The sequence below is a fragment of the Mesocricetus auratus genome, unplaced genomic scaffold (genome assembly GCF_017639785.1).
Source record: "Mesocricetus auratus isolate SY011 unplaced genomic scaffold, BCM_Maur_2.0 Super-Scaffold_100037, whole genome shotgun sequence".
In the NCBI taxonomy this organism is placed as follows: domain Eukaryota; kingdom Metazoa; phylum Chordata; class Mammalia; order Rodentia; family Cricetidae; genus Mesocricetus; species Mesocricetus auratus.
Window position 1 is genome coordinate 792248 of NW_024429215.1, and position 18313 is coordinate 810560.

General features: G+C 38.4%; 1 pseudogene; it reads left to right on the top strand.

Moving 5' to 3' along the window:
• Positions 1 to 4911: 4911 nt before the first annotated feature.
• LOC121135343 lies at positions 4912 to 13287 on the top strand (annotated as a pseudogene).
• Positions 13288 to 18313: the final 5026 nt, after the last annotated feature.

Genomic DNA, 18313 nt, shown 5'->3' on the forward strand with positions numbered 1-18313 from the left:
CTTCCTTCTCTTTCCAATCTTACTTCCTTTCTTCCTCATCTTCCTCAGTGTTCCCAGAGCCTCAGATTGAAGGTTTTAGGCCAGGAAACATATACCCATAGAGATATTTTGTTTGTATTCAAACAAATGAAGTTTGCATAAATGTTAGTTTAGCTTTTTTATTTTTAACAAAAAGTGCAAGTGTAGAGATATTTTGGTTGTAATCTGAACAATAAGTTTGACTAACAGTCAGAGTGCAGAGCTAAGTCACTAATCAGGCACATTCCGAGTTAAGACCAAAGTCACTGGTTAGTCACACATCTAAGCTACTAGTTAGTCACAGAGGCAAGTCAGTGGTGGCCACACCTTTAATCTCAGCACTGTGAAATAGAGGCAGATGGATCTCTGTTCAAGGCCTCCCTGGCCTACACAAGAATGACTCAGTCTAAAAGAGAAAGGGAGCTCACACCTTTGATCCCAACAGTTAAGATCACAAGCCTTTAATCCCAGGACTAGGGAGGTAGGAACAGGAGTGATGACTGGTTGGAGAGAGGAATATAAGGCAGCAGGAGACAAAAGCAGTGCATGTGAGGTTTGGTGGAGATCATTGTAGTCTGAGGATTCCTTGAGACAGGATTGTCCATTTTCACTGAGATAGAGGTAAGAGCTAGGGCCTGGCCTCTTTTTTTCTGATCCTCAGGCAAGCTTTAATTTGTTAGATTACAACAAAATATCACTACACATACCTTACTTAATTTCTGCATGTGGTTTTGGCATTTTCCTAGGGGTGGGTGGGGACAGTTGGGGGTCTAAGCACTTTAGAATCAGCCACAGAAGACAAACATGTTTTTGAGTTACTAAAATGATAAGACCACCATCTACTTGTGAGAGCAGTACAGTGCAGAATGAACTCAGATGTAGGTTATTAGCATGGGCTGACCACTGACTTATGGAGACACATATGTGGGGTGGGGGGCAGTTCGAGGCATGATTTCTCTTGGTTTAGGAGGCTGTCCTGGAACTAGCTCTTATAGACCAGTGGGGTTGTGAATATCTTTTCCCATTCTGTGGGCTACTCTTTTGTCTTGTTGACTGTGTTATTTGCCTTACAGAAGCTTCTCAGTTTCAGGAGGTCCCATTTATGAATTGACAATCTCAGCATCTGTGATACTGGTGTTATGTTCAGAAAGTGGTCCCCTGTACCTATTCAATCAAGGGTACCTCCCACTTTCTCTTCTAAGAGATTCAGAGGCTGGATTTATGTTGAGGTCTTGATCCATTCATGCATGGTGATAGATAAGGATCTGTCTGCAATCTTCTACATGTCGGCTTCCAGTAATGTCAACACCATTTGATGAAGATGCTTTCTTTTTTCCATTGTATAGTTTTAGCTTCATTGTTGAAAGTTGGGTGTTTATAGTTGTGTGGATTAATATCAGAGTTTTCAAATGGATTCCATTGGTATATCTGTTTTGTGCAAATACCAAACTGTTGTTATTTCTATAACTTTGTAGTAGAGCTTGAAATCAGGGATGGTGACGCTTCCAGAGCATCCTTGATTTTATAGGGTTGTTTGGCTATACTGGATTTTTTGTTTTCCATATGAAGTTGACTATTATTCTTTCAATATTGTGAAGAATTACACTCAGATTTTCATGGGTAATGCATATATAGATTGCTTTTGGTAAGATTTCGATTTTACTATGTTAATCCTACCTATCAAACAGTATGGGGGACATTTCCATTTTCTGGTATCTTCTTAAATTTCTTTTTTTAAAGAGTCACAGTTCTTGTCATACAGGTCTTTCACTTGTTTGATTAGGATTACTCCAAGATATTTTATGTTGTTTGTGGCTATTGTGATGTGAGATGTTTCTCTGATTTCTTTCTCAACCCCTTTATCCTCTATATATAAGAGAGCTACCAATTTTATTGAGTTAATCTTGTATCCTGCCTCTTTGCTGAAGGTGTTTACCAGCTGTAATAGTTTTCTGATAGCATTATGTGAGTCACTTAGGTAAAGTATCATGTCTTCTGCAAATAGTGAAAGTTTGACTTATTCCTTTCCAATTTATATTTGATCTCCTTTTCTAGTCTTATTGCTTTAGGTAGATCTTTAAGTACAATAATGAAGAGCTACAAAGAAAGCGGACAACCTTGTGTTGTTTCCAGTTTTAGAAGAATTGCATTGAGTTTCTCTACATTTAGTTTCATGTTGGAGGTTCATTTGCTGTATGTTGCTTTCACAGTTTGCCAGAAATTGACTTTAATATTACCATGAGCGAGGGAAAGACAGGTGGATCCCAGTGAGTTGTGGGCTAGGCTGATCTCCATAGTGAGTTCTATGACAGCCAGGGCTTCATGGTGAGATTTTGTCTCAGGCAAAAAAGGAGAAAGAAATGTGTCTTCTTGTGTCAAGTCCTTAATTTTGCACCTTAGAACCTGGAAAAACACAGTATGATGTTTTATGGTATCAGATCACATTATTTTCAGTTTGAAATGGCATTAAAAAAGATGGTATTGACACTAGCCCTTAATTCTAGGATTTGGGAAGTAGTGGCAGGTAGATCTTGGAGTTCTTGCCAGCCTGGTATACAGTGGGAGTTTAAGGATAGCTGTGATTAAACAGAGAAACCATGTCTCCAGGGGAGGGGAATAAGAAAAAAGGAAAAGGTATTATCATGCAGATTAAAATTAGAAAGCATCTTTTGAATAATTACCATAACTCATCTACATTGGAAAAATCTCTACAAGAGTCTTGTTTTCTTGGTTCAAAATAAACAATCTGTTCATGAACACATGAACAAATCATTCATTTTGGTTCTTGTGTTTGCTGTGTTTGAGAACTGAACTTGTTGTGTTGCTCTGTCTTGCCCAGGACTCACCATGTAGAACAGGTTGTACTGGACCTCAAGAGTTCCATCTCCCTCAGTCTCCCAAGGACTAAGATTAAAGGTGGGCATCTAAACAACTGTTGAAGCTTGGGAGTTGGCAATTATAAGCCATAGAGACCAGGGAGTGGAGGCCCACACCCTTAATCCCAGGCCAAGGGATGAGAAAAGAAGCAGACAGCAGTTCAATGTCACCACAGACTACCAGAGATTTAATCAGTCTCAAGGGGAAATGGATATCACACCTTTAATACCTGTACTTGTAGGTCACACACCTTTAATCCCAGCACTAGGGAGGTGGAGACAGGAGTTAATTTGTCTGGGTGGTGAGAGGTATATAAGGCAGGAGCATGCACAGCTCAGCCCATTCAGTCTGAGGATCTAGAAACTGGATCTCACCCTTTAGTCCTGATGATTCAGTAGAGGTAAGAAGTCTCACTAGGGGTTGTCTGTTTTACTTCTCTGATTTTTTCAACTTTTGCAGCGATATCTGATTCTGGGTTTATTAAGACTAATTAGATTTTTGGCTATAAAACATGTTGTGTTCTATTTTGTGGTATGTTGAGGCCCAGTGGTGTAACTGTTGACTTCCCACAGGAGGAGAGTCAATACCTACAGCCTGTTTAAAGGGCTTTTTACTGAAAATGGATGCTGCCCAATTGCAGTCAGCTTTCTTTTGGTAAAAATAGTTTCTTTGCAGTCTCCCCTGCTCCTCCTCAGGGAAGAGGGTTTAAATTCTGGTCCATCTCAAGTCCTCTGGCTGTGACTGTAGCACATGTCTTCTTCAGCAGTAGGGACTCACCTGTGGGAGGCAAATGTGGACAACCCCAGTAGCCTGTACTGTTTATGCATTCTCAAGGACATCTGTGACCAACAACTTCAAAGCAGGCTGCTGTAGGTGGTTTGACAGAAAATCTGTGACTGTTTTGAGGAAAATCATAAACTGAGATGGGAAATTTTCATTTATACTCTAACTGAACATGCATACAGAGACATATGTGTATTGTAGGCATTTTTGGTGGTTGATAACCATAAGATTCCTTATGACTTTTTCCAGACATCAATACTGCTATTTCACTTACCTGTGTTTATGTCTCTCCCTACTCCATACTTTTCACACACACACACACACACACACACACACACACTTTATTCTAGTTCCCCCTTTTTAGATCATTGTTCACTGTTTTTATTATGTCTATTACTCTATCTTTCCACACAGTGGTCTCATTTTAGTTCGCCGGTTCCTGAAGTTACTCCAGGTTATGTACTTACATCTAAAGATTGGGAGCTAAATACTTCCTATAAGAGAGAAGATACAATCTCTGTCTTTCTGAGTACGGGTTTCTCCAAAAATACTGATCTTTTCTTGGTCCATCCATTTAGCTGAAAGATCGTGATTTCAATTTCTTTAGAGCTGAATAGTATTCCATAGTGTATGTGTACCACATTTTCACTATCCATTTGTCCAGTTCAGGGACACTTAGGATGTTTCTATTTTTGCAGTTTTGTGAGTAAAGAAGCAATAAATAAGGCTTAACAAATATCTGGGAAGAAGGATGCTAAGTCCTTTGAGAATATGCCAAGGAATTAAAGTGCTGGGTTGACTTGCTAAATTTATTTAAGTTGAGAATTTATTTATTTGGAATTTATTATTTCCCATATTCTCATGGGTAAATCCTATGATTCTCTTGTTTAAATTTTGCCTCTAATTTTTGTCTGCAAAGCTGCTTTAGTGAAATGAATTATCTTAACTTGAGAGTTTCTTGAAATGCACGTTAAGTCTCTATCAATTTTAAGATAGATTTTTTTTCTGAATGTAATAATAGTTGAGACTGATTTTCCCTTCAACCTTTAAATGTCATTCAAGGTTCTCTGGATTTAGGATCATTGTCCGGATACATAGTATTTTGGTTGCTTGGGATTTTTCATGTGAATTGACATTTTCTCTAACAGCTCTCAGTATTAATTTTTTTCTTTTTTTCTTTTCTACCTTATATGACAGGAGAGCAAGCCATCTATCTGCTCATTCCTAAAAGAATAACTCAAAGAAGAAAAACATAAAGAAATGATTGAATCTCCAGTAAGCATGTCCCAGGTGAGTGGACATGACCACTTTTCTCGAAATATTATATGTTCAGATATTTCAAGTCATTAATTTTTTGTTGATGATAATATTTTAAATTTTAGTATGAGTATGAAATTTGTTTCAAATAAACAAACATAAGCAAACAACATAAAAATCACACTGCAATTAACCAGACCCAAACTTTGTACAAAAAAAATGTACTTTTATTTAGCAAGAATATTCATTGGGAACAGATCCTCTGGAGTCTTACAAAAGGAGTTTTACAAATTGGTTATTGAATATATATTTATCAAGTTATCCAACAGAAAATAAAAATAACTGTGATAGAATTAGAGGTAGAAGAGCACACATATATATATACATATATATATATCTGATTTTATAAGCGGTGTTCATTACCTTTATTAGTCCTAGCTCAACCTTAATATGCAATCTTTGTTTGCTTTCCTCAGTATTCTGGTGTGCTCTCATGCATATTGTTTCTCATATACACATATTACTGAGAAGTTTCTGTGTATGAGGAAAATGTGATTTCTTCTTTCTGACAATGTATGACTTCACTTAATAGTACACATTCTAAGACCATTTTACAGAAATTTTGTTGACATTTTCTCTTCAACTGCATGATATTGCAGTTTATATATATATAGCATTTTAGTAGAATTATGTTGATCTTAATACTTTCCTATGGTAAATGCAGTAGCAGTGAATAAGGTGTGCAAATATTGTAAGTATTGGGATTTGGAGGTTTCTGGTTATATTCTCAGGAGTGACATTGATGGGTCATATATTGTCTCTTCAATTTGTGAACAATTTCAAAACTGATTCCCAGAATGACTATATTAATTTACACTCCTGTACATATACCAACAGTGTATGAGTTTTCCTTTCTCTCCTAATCTCTAATATTTGTTTTCTGGTTAGTTGATGACAGCCATATTTCAAATCATTTGTGTGTGTTTCCATGATGGTATTTATGGATCGTGAACACTTTTGTAACATTTAACGGCCCTTTGTGTATTTGTCTTTCAAGAGTGTCTATTCAATTATTTGCCCTTTTCTTGTTTGGCAGTTTTAGTTTTTCTAATTTAATTTCTGAAATTCTTTTTAAATTCTATGTATGAGCTTCTATCTGAAGTTCTGCTGGTACAGATTTTCTCCTTTCAGCGGGGTGTGTGGATACTGCTAATTGTTTCCATATAGAAACATTGTATATTCCTATAATCCTCTGTGTTCTGTTCCTGTGCTGTTGGTCTTCTCTCTAATCAATAATACCTTGCCCATACCAACATCCTGGTGAATATTCTCTGTGTTTTCTAGATTTGTATGTGTTTCTGGCTTTAAATAAAGTTTTTCATTTGTTTGAACAAATCTGTACAAATGAAAGAATCTAATTGAATTACCAGAATCATTTGTAGAAAAGAACACATTTTTGTACTGTACTTTTTGCATCCTTTGAGAAATATTAAATATGCTTAGCCTTCTGCTTTTCTTTCTTTTTCCTCTACCATATTCTTTCATCTACCTTTTATGACAATACCAGGCAGTATTTATAACAACAACTATACAATGTAATTCAATAAACTCTCACTTTTACCACTTTTCTCCATTTAGTACTTCCCAGACTATTTTTCCCTAGCAGGTAAATATGCCACCTGAACTTATGACCACTAGCTTTCAAAATATTTCCATTTTAACACATAACCATAAAATACATGTATGTGATGCTTGTTTGCTGTAGAAGATGGAATATAACTTTATGTTTTAGTAAATGACAGCTTCTGTGTCATGCAGTCTCTATTTGTGAGCACTGTCCCATTTTCTTGAATAATGGTTATAAAGACCACATATTGAAACACATGGGACAGAGGTCACAACATCCTAGCAATAGGTGCAATTAAGAGACAAAGCTAGGTTTTTAATGATTAGTAATTCTTGGTTCCCATTACTAAAAATTAAGCACACTGAACAGTGTGGAACACAGCTTGTACACATGGCTTAATCCTACCATGAAAATGTATTCTTGAATGTAGATTCAAATTGTAGTTGTGTTACTTGGAATTTCAATTGCTGTGAAGAGACACTAAGACGGTGGCACCATTTCTAAAGGACAGCATTTAATTGAGCTCACATTTTCAGAGATTCAATTCATTATCATCATGGATGTATACACAAAGATAAGTTGGAGAAGTAGCTGAGAGTGCTGAATTTGCAGTCAGTAGGAAGTCAGTTGAGTGACACATTGAGTGAACCTTGGGAAAGGAGATCTCCATCTCTCCCCCACAGTGACAGACTTCCTAATTCAAGGCCATACTGAAAACAACAAAGCCATGCCTCCTAATAGTGCCACTTACAATGTAGGGCAATTACATCTAAACTACCAAAGAAGTCTAATTGAATTTCTCCTTGGTGTTCAATATCACGGTTGTAATGGGTAGTCTTCCGACCAGCAGCCTGGGTCCGGAGCTGTCTCAGCCCCCAAATAACACAGGAAACACTATATTTCCACATGGTCTTCTCTTACAGGAGAAATGGGTACGGGCCTCTTATTTCTCCTGCATCCAACATCGTGACTGACTGTGCCTCTCTTTTTTAGAATCCTCCTTGACTCCTAGCCCCTCTTATCTTTTTCCCTATTGGCCAACAGTGCTTTATTTAATCAACTAATGAGACAATGTATACGCAAGGACTTCCCCCATCACACAGTAGGGATGATATATCCATGTATTTGTTCACACCTGCCATCTAGTTGTCTCAAGATATTTGCTCCTCACACCACTCACATGTTTAGGATGCTCAGTTGTAACTACCCAAGCTACAGAGAACAGTGTTTTGGTTTTTTGTTTGTTTATTTGTTTTGTTTTGTTTTGGAAAACAATCCTTCTGTGCATCCCTGGCTCTCCTAGAAGTAGCATGTAAGCCAGTCTTGTCTCAGACTCACAGACATCCACAAGTCTCTGTGCCCAAGTGCTGGGATTAATGGCATATACCACCACATTATGCCAGAGATTCGTATTTCTATTAGTCTTTTTCTTTTTGCCCCCAGTAGAATCCCACTATGCAGGTTTTCATGGTTGGCAACCATTATACAGCATTATGTGTAATGCACCAGGAATAATATCTTGATGGTATTGACTGATAGATGCGCAGAAGCCATCAAGTTTGATGCATAAAGAACATTCCTCATGATTGCTTTGATCTAGTCAGTTGCCTTGAAGGTCATGGCTCTCCTCCCCTACCCTGAAGCTACAGTGTTTTAAAGTGGAGACTCGGGGCTCTGACCTACAGGTTTGCATTTATACCTTCCTCATGGTTCAGAAAGAATATGTCGTCACCATGCACTTCCAGAAAAATAAAGGAAAAATCATAAACACTAATAACATAAAATCTTTTAGATAATATGGCATAAGTACTAAAAAGGAACACATTACAACTACAAAATCCAGATGCAAAAAAGCCCAAATATATTCCTAAGCTGTTCTTCTGAGCTCTATATCATTTCAAAAGCACTGACAAGGTGATGATATTTCTCACAGAATTTACTATATTCTTTGCTTATATTAAATAGATGTCACTTCTGAATAAATCCACATTTATAATTATGTGTACTTGCTTAGTACAACTTAAACATCATAGGATATATTTTTGATATTGTACTTTGATTTACCTTGTGGGACCACCAGGTCTGCAATAATGATAATGAGACTTGTTGTTGTTTATTAATTGGCCTTTAGTTTAGGCTTCTTCCAAGCTACCTCTTATAACTTAAATTTACCTGTTTCTGTTAATCTATGTTCTGTCATATGGCTTTTTACCTGTTCTCCTTTCTTAAAATTTGTTATTGATTTTGCTGGCATCTAATTCCGCACCAGATTCTTCCTGAGTTCTCTCTATCCATGAAACTCTGGCTTCGCTGGCTCTTTATTAAGCCAATCAGGTGCATTAAGCAGGTGAGGCAAACACACACACACACACACACACACACACACACACACACATGGTCATGCATGATATAAACAAACATCCTGTAACAGGACTTTCCTCAATTTTTAGAACTCTACAGAAATGAAAAATTCTTCCAAATATCTGAAATTGTTATCCAGCGTAAGTTGCCATATTCTCATTTTGTTAGGTAAATTTTAGATTGTGTCAAATGTGGTTGATGTGGCTTTTTCTATCTGCTTATTAGTGCATAGGTTACCTGTTTTTATATGTTAATGTTTAAAGCAACAGTGTGCAATGTTATCACACACAGAGTTATTGTGGAAAAAAGAGAAAATTATTTGCTTGTGAACTCAACCATGAATTATACCTTCCATATCTACCACTTTGCTGTGTAATGCAATGGCAAGGGACATAAGGTTCAAACACAGAGCTGAGCATGTTATAATAGAATCATGTAAAATCAAAGAATTTACAGAGTAGTATATTGCCATTATCTACAAGAACAGCAATTAAAGCACTTTTCCTCATCGTAAGTGTTCCTTCTGAGTCATGTACACTCTGATCCTGTAGGACATAATCACAGCATCCACAACAGATACATAACAATGCCCAGACCTTGAATGCATGTAGTTTTTTTATATTGCTTATGGCCTGTTGTGTCATACTGTTTTTTACAAACCTAGAACATCCATTATACAAGATGACTATATTAAAATCATCAGTTTGATTAAATGTCTTCATCATCTATATCCTTAATTCCTTCAAGTCTAATAATATACACAAAAGCTCTCTGTCTATTAACACATTGTCAAACAATTATCTTGTTTCAGGGTCTACTGACATTCAGGGATGTGTCTATGGACTTCTCCCAAAAGGAGTGGCAAAGCCTGGACTCTTCTCAGAGGGCTTTGTACATTGATGTGATGTTGGAGAATTATAACAACTTGGTCTCTGTGGGTAAGAATATTTTACTTGTAGAATTCCTAACTAATAATGCCTTGTATGTATTGGCACTATTGGTTATAAATTCTATATTAAGTTGCCTTAGAAGCAGCAGGAATCCATGGAAATTTTGGAAGAAGAAAAGAACCTTTTCACAATATTTCATTTTTGCTTCCATTTTCCATGTAAAAAGTGTCAACCATGTCTCATCTTGATTCCATAGTACATTCAAAACATTACTATCATACACTATTTACACCCATATGTTAAAGCTCTGTGTCTATAGTTGTACCTGACATGGTACAATACTGAGAAAAATCTTAAGATATACAACCTTTACATTTCCTTAACAAGAAATAGCAACAGGAAGACATCCCTATATTCCTCTGCTTTGTGTTCTCTTCATTTGCTGAGGAGAGTATTTTGTTAGATGTCTGTATTCTTTCTCAAAATTGCACATGGGCCAGGGTCTACTTCATGAAAGATGTGGATTAGTGTATGCATGGTAGGCCTGGTAACCTTTTGGAAGCAACTGAGATTCTCCTGGGATGTAGATAGGATAGAAAGCAGAGTGGGCTTGGGAATGATGGCTTCTGATAAAAGAGAAAGCAAGAGGTGAGAATGGTTTTTGCCATATTCAATTCTACTTGAAAGGATTCCTGATCATTTAATTTAGTGTAGCTTCTTGGTACAAGGATGCATCCTGTCAGTGTAACTACTGCAACAAGAGCCTATAACACCTGAATTATGATGAGAATACTAGTACAACATGCAATTTGATTTAAAGTTCTTGACATCAGATTAGAATAATTTCACAAATTATAAGCCTAATGTGGATGCATGAAAAAGGATTATTTTTAATAGCCTTCCTTGATGTCTGTCTTTACGTTAATCCTTAATTTTCTTTTTTTCAGTTTTTTTTAGATTTTTATTTAAATTAGAAACAAGCTTGCTTCACATGTAAATCCCAGCTCCCTCTCCCTCCCATTTTCCCATGCCCCCCACCAGCCCCAGGGGATGGGAGATCCTTCATTTTCTTACTAGTAAAGGATAGACAGCCTTCCTTCTGAAAAATACTCCTAGGAGCTGGTGTACCCACTAGACTCAAATAACCCTGTGAAGAAAGATAAGGAAACATGACACCATGTGGATCTCAGTCAATGGAGAGTACAAATAACCCATCAATGCCTATGACAGCCCTGTCTCAAAAGATCCGAGTCCCTGATATCTGGCAGAATACTGCCTTTCATTCTGCTACTTTTGAAGAATCTAATGTGTTTTTCTAGAGAGAAAAATAAACCCTGTGATACTTTTAAGTAACACTTAAATCTTTTAAGGAATTTGGTCTTATGTATACTACTCTTCATTGCCTCTCACTTAATAGTATAAGTGCTGTGGACCTGGGATTGGATTAAACTCCTCTTCATCAGTTTCAAAGGAATGATTTAAACATAAACACATGTATTCTGCATTTAATGAATCAATGAGCACATCCCAAAGCTAAGTATTTCTCCCTCATTTTCCTGATCCATCCTGTGCAATTACACATTTTCATAAGGTTGAGATGTCTGTTATAATTCACTGACATTTAAGACTGTCAGTCTGATTTTATGAGAACACATTCAATTAGTGTTTGAGAAACATCTCTAAGTGCTTGATGGTTGACCTTTTCAATGAGATAACAAAGAAAGACGATAATTTATCAGATATTTCATTTTTGGAACAATCCTTACTAATATGAGCTTACTCATTTTCCAGAGAACTATTACATGTGTAATCCTGTCCATCAACATGGGAAGACTGAAAAGGAGTCTTGTCAGTGTAATCAGTTTGGGGAAATTCTTCATGACCCCTCCACATGTGCACTTTTTCGAATAAGTGAAACTACAGAAAACTCTAATGACTGTAGATGCAGTAGTCCTGGAGAAGCCTCTAATGACTTACCAAATACAGATATATATGAAAGCATGCACACAGAAGAAAAACCTTGCAATTCTAAAGACTCTGAGAAACCCTTAGACTTGAGTTCAAGCATTACTCAAGATCAGAGACTCTACACTAAAAAGAAAGAACACAGAGAGGGAGAAGATGATGAATTTTTTGACACTACATATACTCTTTTGCATCAACAAAACTACATTGGAGAGAAACGGTACCAATGTGGTAAATGTAAGAAATGCTTCAGCACTGCCTCATACCTCATTGTACATCACAGAATTCACACAGGAGAGAAGCCTTACAGGTGTAAGTACTGTGACAAATCCTTTATTATGAAGTCAAGCCTTACAAAACATGAGAGAATCCATACAGGAGAGAAGCCTTACACATGTAAGGAATGTAACAAGTCCTTTAATGTAAGTTCACATCTTACATTGCATAAGAGAATACATACAGGAAAGAGGCCCTACAAATGTAAGGACTGTGGGAAATCCTTCACTACAAGTTCGAGTCTTAAACTACATCACAGAATTCATACAGGAGAAAAGCCTTACACATGCAAGGACTGTGACAAATCCTTTATTATGAAGTCAAAACTTAAAGAGCACCAGAGAATTCATACAGGAGAAAAGACTTACAGTTGTAAAGAATGTGACAAATCCTTTACTATCAAGTCAACTCTTACAGTGCATCAGAGAATTCATACAGGAGAGAAACCGTACACATGTAATTACTGTGACAAATCCTTTACTGTGAAGTCAACTCTTACAGTGCATCAGAGAATTCATACAGGAGAGAAACCGTACACATGTAATTACTGTGACAAATCCTTTACTGTGAAGTCAACTCTTACAGTGCATCAGAGAATTCATACAGGAGAGAAGCCTTACAAATGCCAGGAATGTGACAAATCTTTTACTACATGCACATATCTTGGTGAACATCAGAAAATACATACTGAAAATAAATCTTATAAATGTGGAGAATGTGGCAAATCTTTTACTACAAGCACATATCTTAGAAAACATAAGAAAATTCATTCTGGAGAGAAGCCTTAAAGATGTGGAGAATGTGACATGTCCTTTGTCCAGAGTTCAAATCTTAGAAAACATCAGAGAGTCCATACTGGAGAGAAACTGTACAAATGTACACAATGTGAGGCATCCTTTTCCTTCAAGAAAAATCTTCGTACACATCAGATTGTCCATATTTAAAGGGAAAGTGTAAAAAATTCTTGAATGTGACAAATCCTTTGCCTACATAAAATATTTTAATGCACCCTCAGAGAGTTCACACTGGAGACACGTATTATGGACAAAAGGAATGCAAGAAGATATTGGGTAACTGCTCATATCTTAGAGCACATCAGAAAATTCATATCACAGAGAGAAACTTCACAAAAGTTAAGATTGTAGCATGTATTATATCTACCTTTCTAATCTTAGAAGCCACCAGAGAGTTCACACTGGACAGGCAAACACTATTGTAAATAATGTGACATAGCATTTATACAGTGTTCTTGACTTAAAAATCCCAGATATATATAATTGAAACATAAAGATAAGGAACTTCTGAAAGCCTTTATATAAGTTTTAAAACTTATAAAATTACACAGAGTTCATATTGAAATAAAATTCTGACAAAATAACTGTGTGAATTATTTTAAATGTTTGTGGTAGCCTTGGCTACAAGAATTTCTGGCAGTATGTATTTGTTTGATGACTGTGGAGGCCAGAAGAGGACATCATATTCCCTGAAGCTGGACTTAAACACAGTTGTGAAATATGTATCTTGATCAACATCCAAAAATTGAGAATAATGTCATGCAAGGTGATACATACCTTCAATCCCAGGAGTTGGTAGGCAGAGGCAAGAAGATCTCTGTGAGTCTGAGGTCACCATGGTCTATATATTCAGTTCTAGGGCTGTCAGGACTTCATATTCAGTCTTAATAATAATAAGAAGAAGAATAATACAAAATATAGTAACATAAAAATGTAGGAAAGACCTCTAATTTGCTGTACATAACACAACTCATATTTCCAGGAACTACATAAATGTTTATCATATATAATACTTATGCATCATTATTCATTAGAAGTTACACCCATCAAACACATTCAATTAGACAAATCCTTTCTGTAATGTTCAAATTGCTCGCAAAAGCAAATCCCACCCTAAATTAAATGCAAAAAAGTGATCTCATCATTTTCTCACTTCAAAATCTTCATAGTAGAACAAAACCCTAAAACAGAAAGAGGGTGAGTGAGTGTAAAAAGAGAAGCTGTCCATGTTAGTGCATCCATTTCTGATAGGAATGGTGGAAGTCCTGGATCCAGCTCAGCATCTTGACCAATATCCAGCAACCCTGAGCTATATGATGCCCTCGACCTGAATTGACGCTTTGACCTCCACATCTTGCATGATTGGAGTGGTTCTTATCTGTACAACATGGACATATTGGAGTGATGGAAATTCTGATGAATCATTCATGACTTCTCTTAGGAGTACTGATAAGCTTCCCCAGGAATATCATGTGCATAGAACCTCTCTGATTTTAGGGAGATATCCTCATCTAATTTAAAGATCTTCCTTATGCCTTTCAGGATGTGATGCACATAAAGACAGAGGTCTCTTGTTAAGGCTCTGAGATAGTCTTGAAACATGCCTGTACTTACTCAAGAATAAATTAATCAGAACAAAGTCTAAGTCTTCCTACAGTATGTTCAGGTGCTTATGTGGTATACCCAGTAACAAAGTTAAAATGGCTAGAGCTACCTCTGCCTTACACAGTAATTCATATCAATGGGAAAAGAATACTGTGAAAACTGATCAAAGAATGAGGTGTCAGGACCTTCATTCCTAGAAAAGTTAGCTTGTGCAGGGCTACTGTGGTATCCTATAATGATGGAATAAAACTAATAGGATTACATATATGCATTAAATTTGTAAAGATATAGAACATGAATATTGTATTATGTCAGAAAAGGAGCATTAACCGCAGCAAGTTTGGGCTGAGGATCTTTCTTAAATACAGTGACCATTAAGAGTTATTAAAACACTGCTAGGTAAATGGCAACTTGCCAAGGCTGGCTTAAGACATTTTTTCTATCTAGATTTCTTCAAACATCAAGAACTGCCCACCTGTGTATGGGCTTCAATTGCCTCTAGATTCTTAGAAGTTTGGTTATGGAGCTGGTAATTAAAAATGATTGTAATAGATAACTGCTTTTTCAGTTCATCAATCATGACTAAAGATATAAAAAGGTGTTAAATAATACAACCCTGGAAACAAAAATAACATGATAAATGTTTTAGATCAACATGAATCTATCTCTGTTTAATAAATTCTATATACACAAAGAATCAGCAAAGTCTAACTCAGCCCTCCTTCACCTACTCCTTGCCTTTGCAACCTGTCAACCAAATGGGCTGCCCACCACACAATCAGCAGCAGATATAAGAGGCATAGTCACAAATGTCTTAGTAATCCCCAATGGTTTGGCTCAGTAGTGTACAGTGAAAACCTTTTTCAAAATAAAACAAACAAAAAATTAAAACTACTTGACATATGCAAAAAAGGAGATTCCTCCTGTGGTTTGTCCTTGTGGTATGAGTGTACAGCTTTTGATTATATTACTAAGAGTGGAAATGCTATGTCTTGAGGTTGATCAATTCCCATTTCCTGAGAAACCAACATACTGATTTCCAAAATAACTGTATAAGTTTGCATTACCATCAACAATGGAGCTGATGGGGCAGAAGCAGAGATTCCCAGCTAAGCATTGATCTGAGCTCCTGGACTCCAGTTGTAGAGAGGGAGGAGTGATGAACAACAGGGTTCAAGACTGTGTTGGGGAAACCCACAGAATCAGAGGACCTAAGCAAGTGGGGGCTTAGGGACTCAAGGCTGACACCTGGGTAATCTGCAAAACACTGAACTAGGCCCCCTGATTGTGGGTATGAGCTGGGGTGCTTGAGGAGTCTAGGGTCACTGGCAGTGGTAGGTATTTATCCCTAGTATATGGCTAGGCTTTTGGGAGCACATTCCTTATGGAGGAATACCTTGCTCAGCCAAGACACAGTGAAGAGGGCTTTGGTACCGCGCCAAATATTGGGACAGATTGATGATCCCCCATGGAAGGCCTCATTCTCTCTGAGGAGTGAATGAGGGTAGTACTGGGAGATGGTGGGACAATTGGAATGACTGGAGAGATAGGAAGGAAAGATTGGTATGTAAATGAGCTTTTTTAATTTATGAAAAAAAATGAGCTGAGCATTGGTGGCCCATGCTTTTAATCCCAGCACTTGGGAGGCAGAGGCAGGTGGATCTCTAAGTTCAAGACCAGCCTGGCCTACATAGTGAGTTCCAAGACAGTCTCCAAAACAATACAGAGAAACGCTGTCTTGAAAAACCAGTAAGTAAAGAAAAAGAAAAAGAAATGAAATTTCCATTGACTCTTGGCTCAGTGGTGCATAATTTCCAAATTCTGGAGGCAGAAGCAAGTGGATCACTGAGAGTTCACCAAGTTTCAAAGTCAAAACTCCAAGTCAATTAGAGATACACAGAGAAACCCAATGTCATATAACAAAACAGTGAAAAAAGGAAGATATATTAGAGGAAATCAATGATTTCATTTGGAAGTAATGAAAAATGGGAAAATATTTACTACAAAACATAAATGATGGTTCACTAACTTCCCATAGACTCTCATGGAGGTATTGGAGATTCATGGTGAAAGACCCCAGGCGGGGGACTTTCACGGGAGGGAGACCCGAACCCAAGGAACAGCGAGACCACAAACTTGGATGCAACAGCAAGAGGCTTTATTGATAATACACGGGTACCCGGGGCATCTCAGTCTCGGGAACTGAGAGCCCCGAGCTGGGGACTCAGGGGTTCTTTTATAGCAAAAAGCGCAGTACAGAAGCGAGAAGCCTAGTTACAGGTCCCTGATTGGGCAATTTAAATGAGGCTGGGGCTCAGAACGAGGGCAATTAAGGTTTCTCTCGGAACTCAAGTCTCGGCCTTGGCCCTATCTGAGGAACAATAGGTCTCTGTGCTTGCCCAATCTTGCTGGGCTGGCCATCTGGTCACAGCAGACACCCAAAGCCCGTGTCCTTGGGCAGAGCTCCCTTCTGATAGCAAGGACTATTCAGCTGTGGGGGAAACGGAATTTTTCATAAGCCTCAGCTGCCTGCCTGTGTAGACTGGGCCGGGGTCTTTCATTCCCCCATTGCTCTTGTAACTGAATGGAATCTTTCATTCAAGGGTTTCTGCCATCTCGAGATCCCTTTGCTTTAGCTGCTGGTATTGTTGAGTCAAGACCAGTGATTGTACCCTTTCTTTTATGAACTGGGTCAGTCTCTTTAAGATGCATGGCCCAAACATCAGAATCAAAAGTATAATGATCAGGGGTCCCAATCTTCCCCCACCAGATCGCATAGATCAAAATACAGGGTGGGGAAGGTGTCTGTCAGAGCCCCAAGTTGGGAACTCAGGCTTGCAGTCTGTCCCGTCCCCAGATTGGTTATCACCTAAGTAATATTGAATACTCGGTGAGGACTTCCCTCAATAAGGGGAAAGGTAAGCATGAAGCATAAGAAGGCAATCAAACAACTCGGGAGAGTCTTATCTTTAGAGGATTTTGAGTGCGCTGGGCCTTTCATCCTGAGTCCGGTTCCTCAGGGAAGGCAGCTTTTACGTGCGAGGCATGTATCCAAGCAGCAATCCCGTCCACCTTGAGAGCAGTAGGGGTGGTCAACAGGACCGTGTATGGTCCCTTCCAGCGGGGTTCAAGGTTCTTAGCCTGGTGGCGCCGGACCCAAACGCTGTCTCCCACGTGATAGGAGTGGGGGACAATAGGGCGTCTCCTCTGGTCTCGGTAGGCTTGGGCCAGGGGCTTCCAGACTTCCTGCTGGACCAGCTGGAGTGCCTACAGGTGAGCTTGAAGAGAGGAGGAATTGGCATAGTCAGAAATATCTTGGTCAAAGAACTGAACAAAGGGAATGGTGGTTCCATGTAAAATCTCAAAAGGGGTGAGGCCATGGGGGCCCGGTGTATTCCGGACATGATAGAGGGCAAGGGGGAGCAAGAGGACCCAGTCTTTAGTGCCAGCTGCAAGCGATAATTTAGTTAGAGTCTCCTCAATGGTTCTATTCATTTGCTCTACCTGTCCTAAGCTTTGGGGTCAGTAAGCACAGTGTAATTTCCAATCAATCCCCAACAAGGTGGCCACAGACTGACTTACCTGAGAAACAAAGGCAGACCCGTTGTCTGTCCCCAATACCTGTGGCATTCCGTAACGGGGGAAGATTTCTTCAAGAAGTTTCTTGGTGACCACCTTTGTCGTCTCGTGCTTGGTGGGGTAGGCTTCAGTCCATCCCGAGAAGGTGTCAACAAAAACCAGGAGGTCTGTGAAATCTATTTCCCAGTGCACCCCAGGCCGGTGCCCCCGAGCTCGGGTCCCCATGGGTAGCTTTAGCCTGGTCGCATTTACGCGGGCGCAGGCGTCATCTCGCTCAGTCA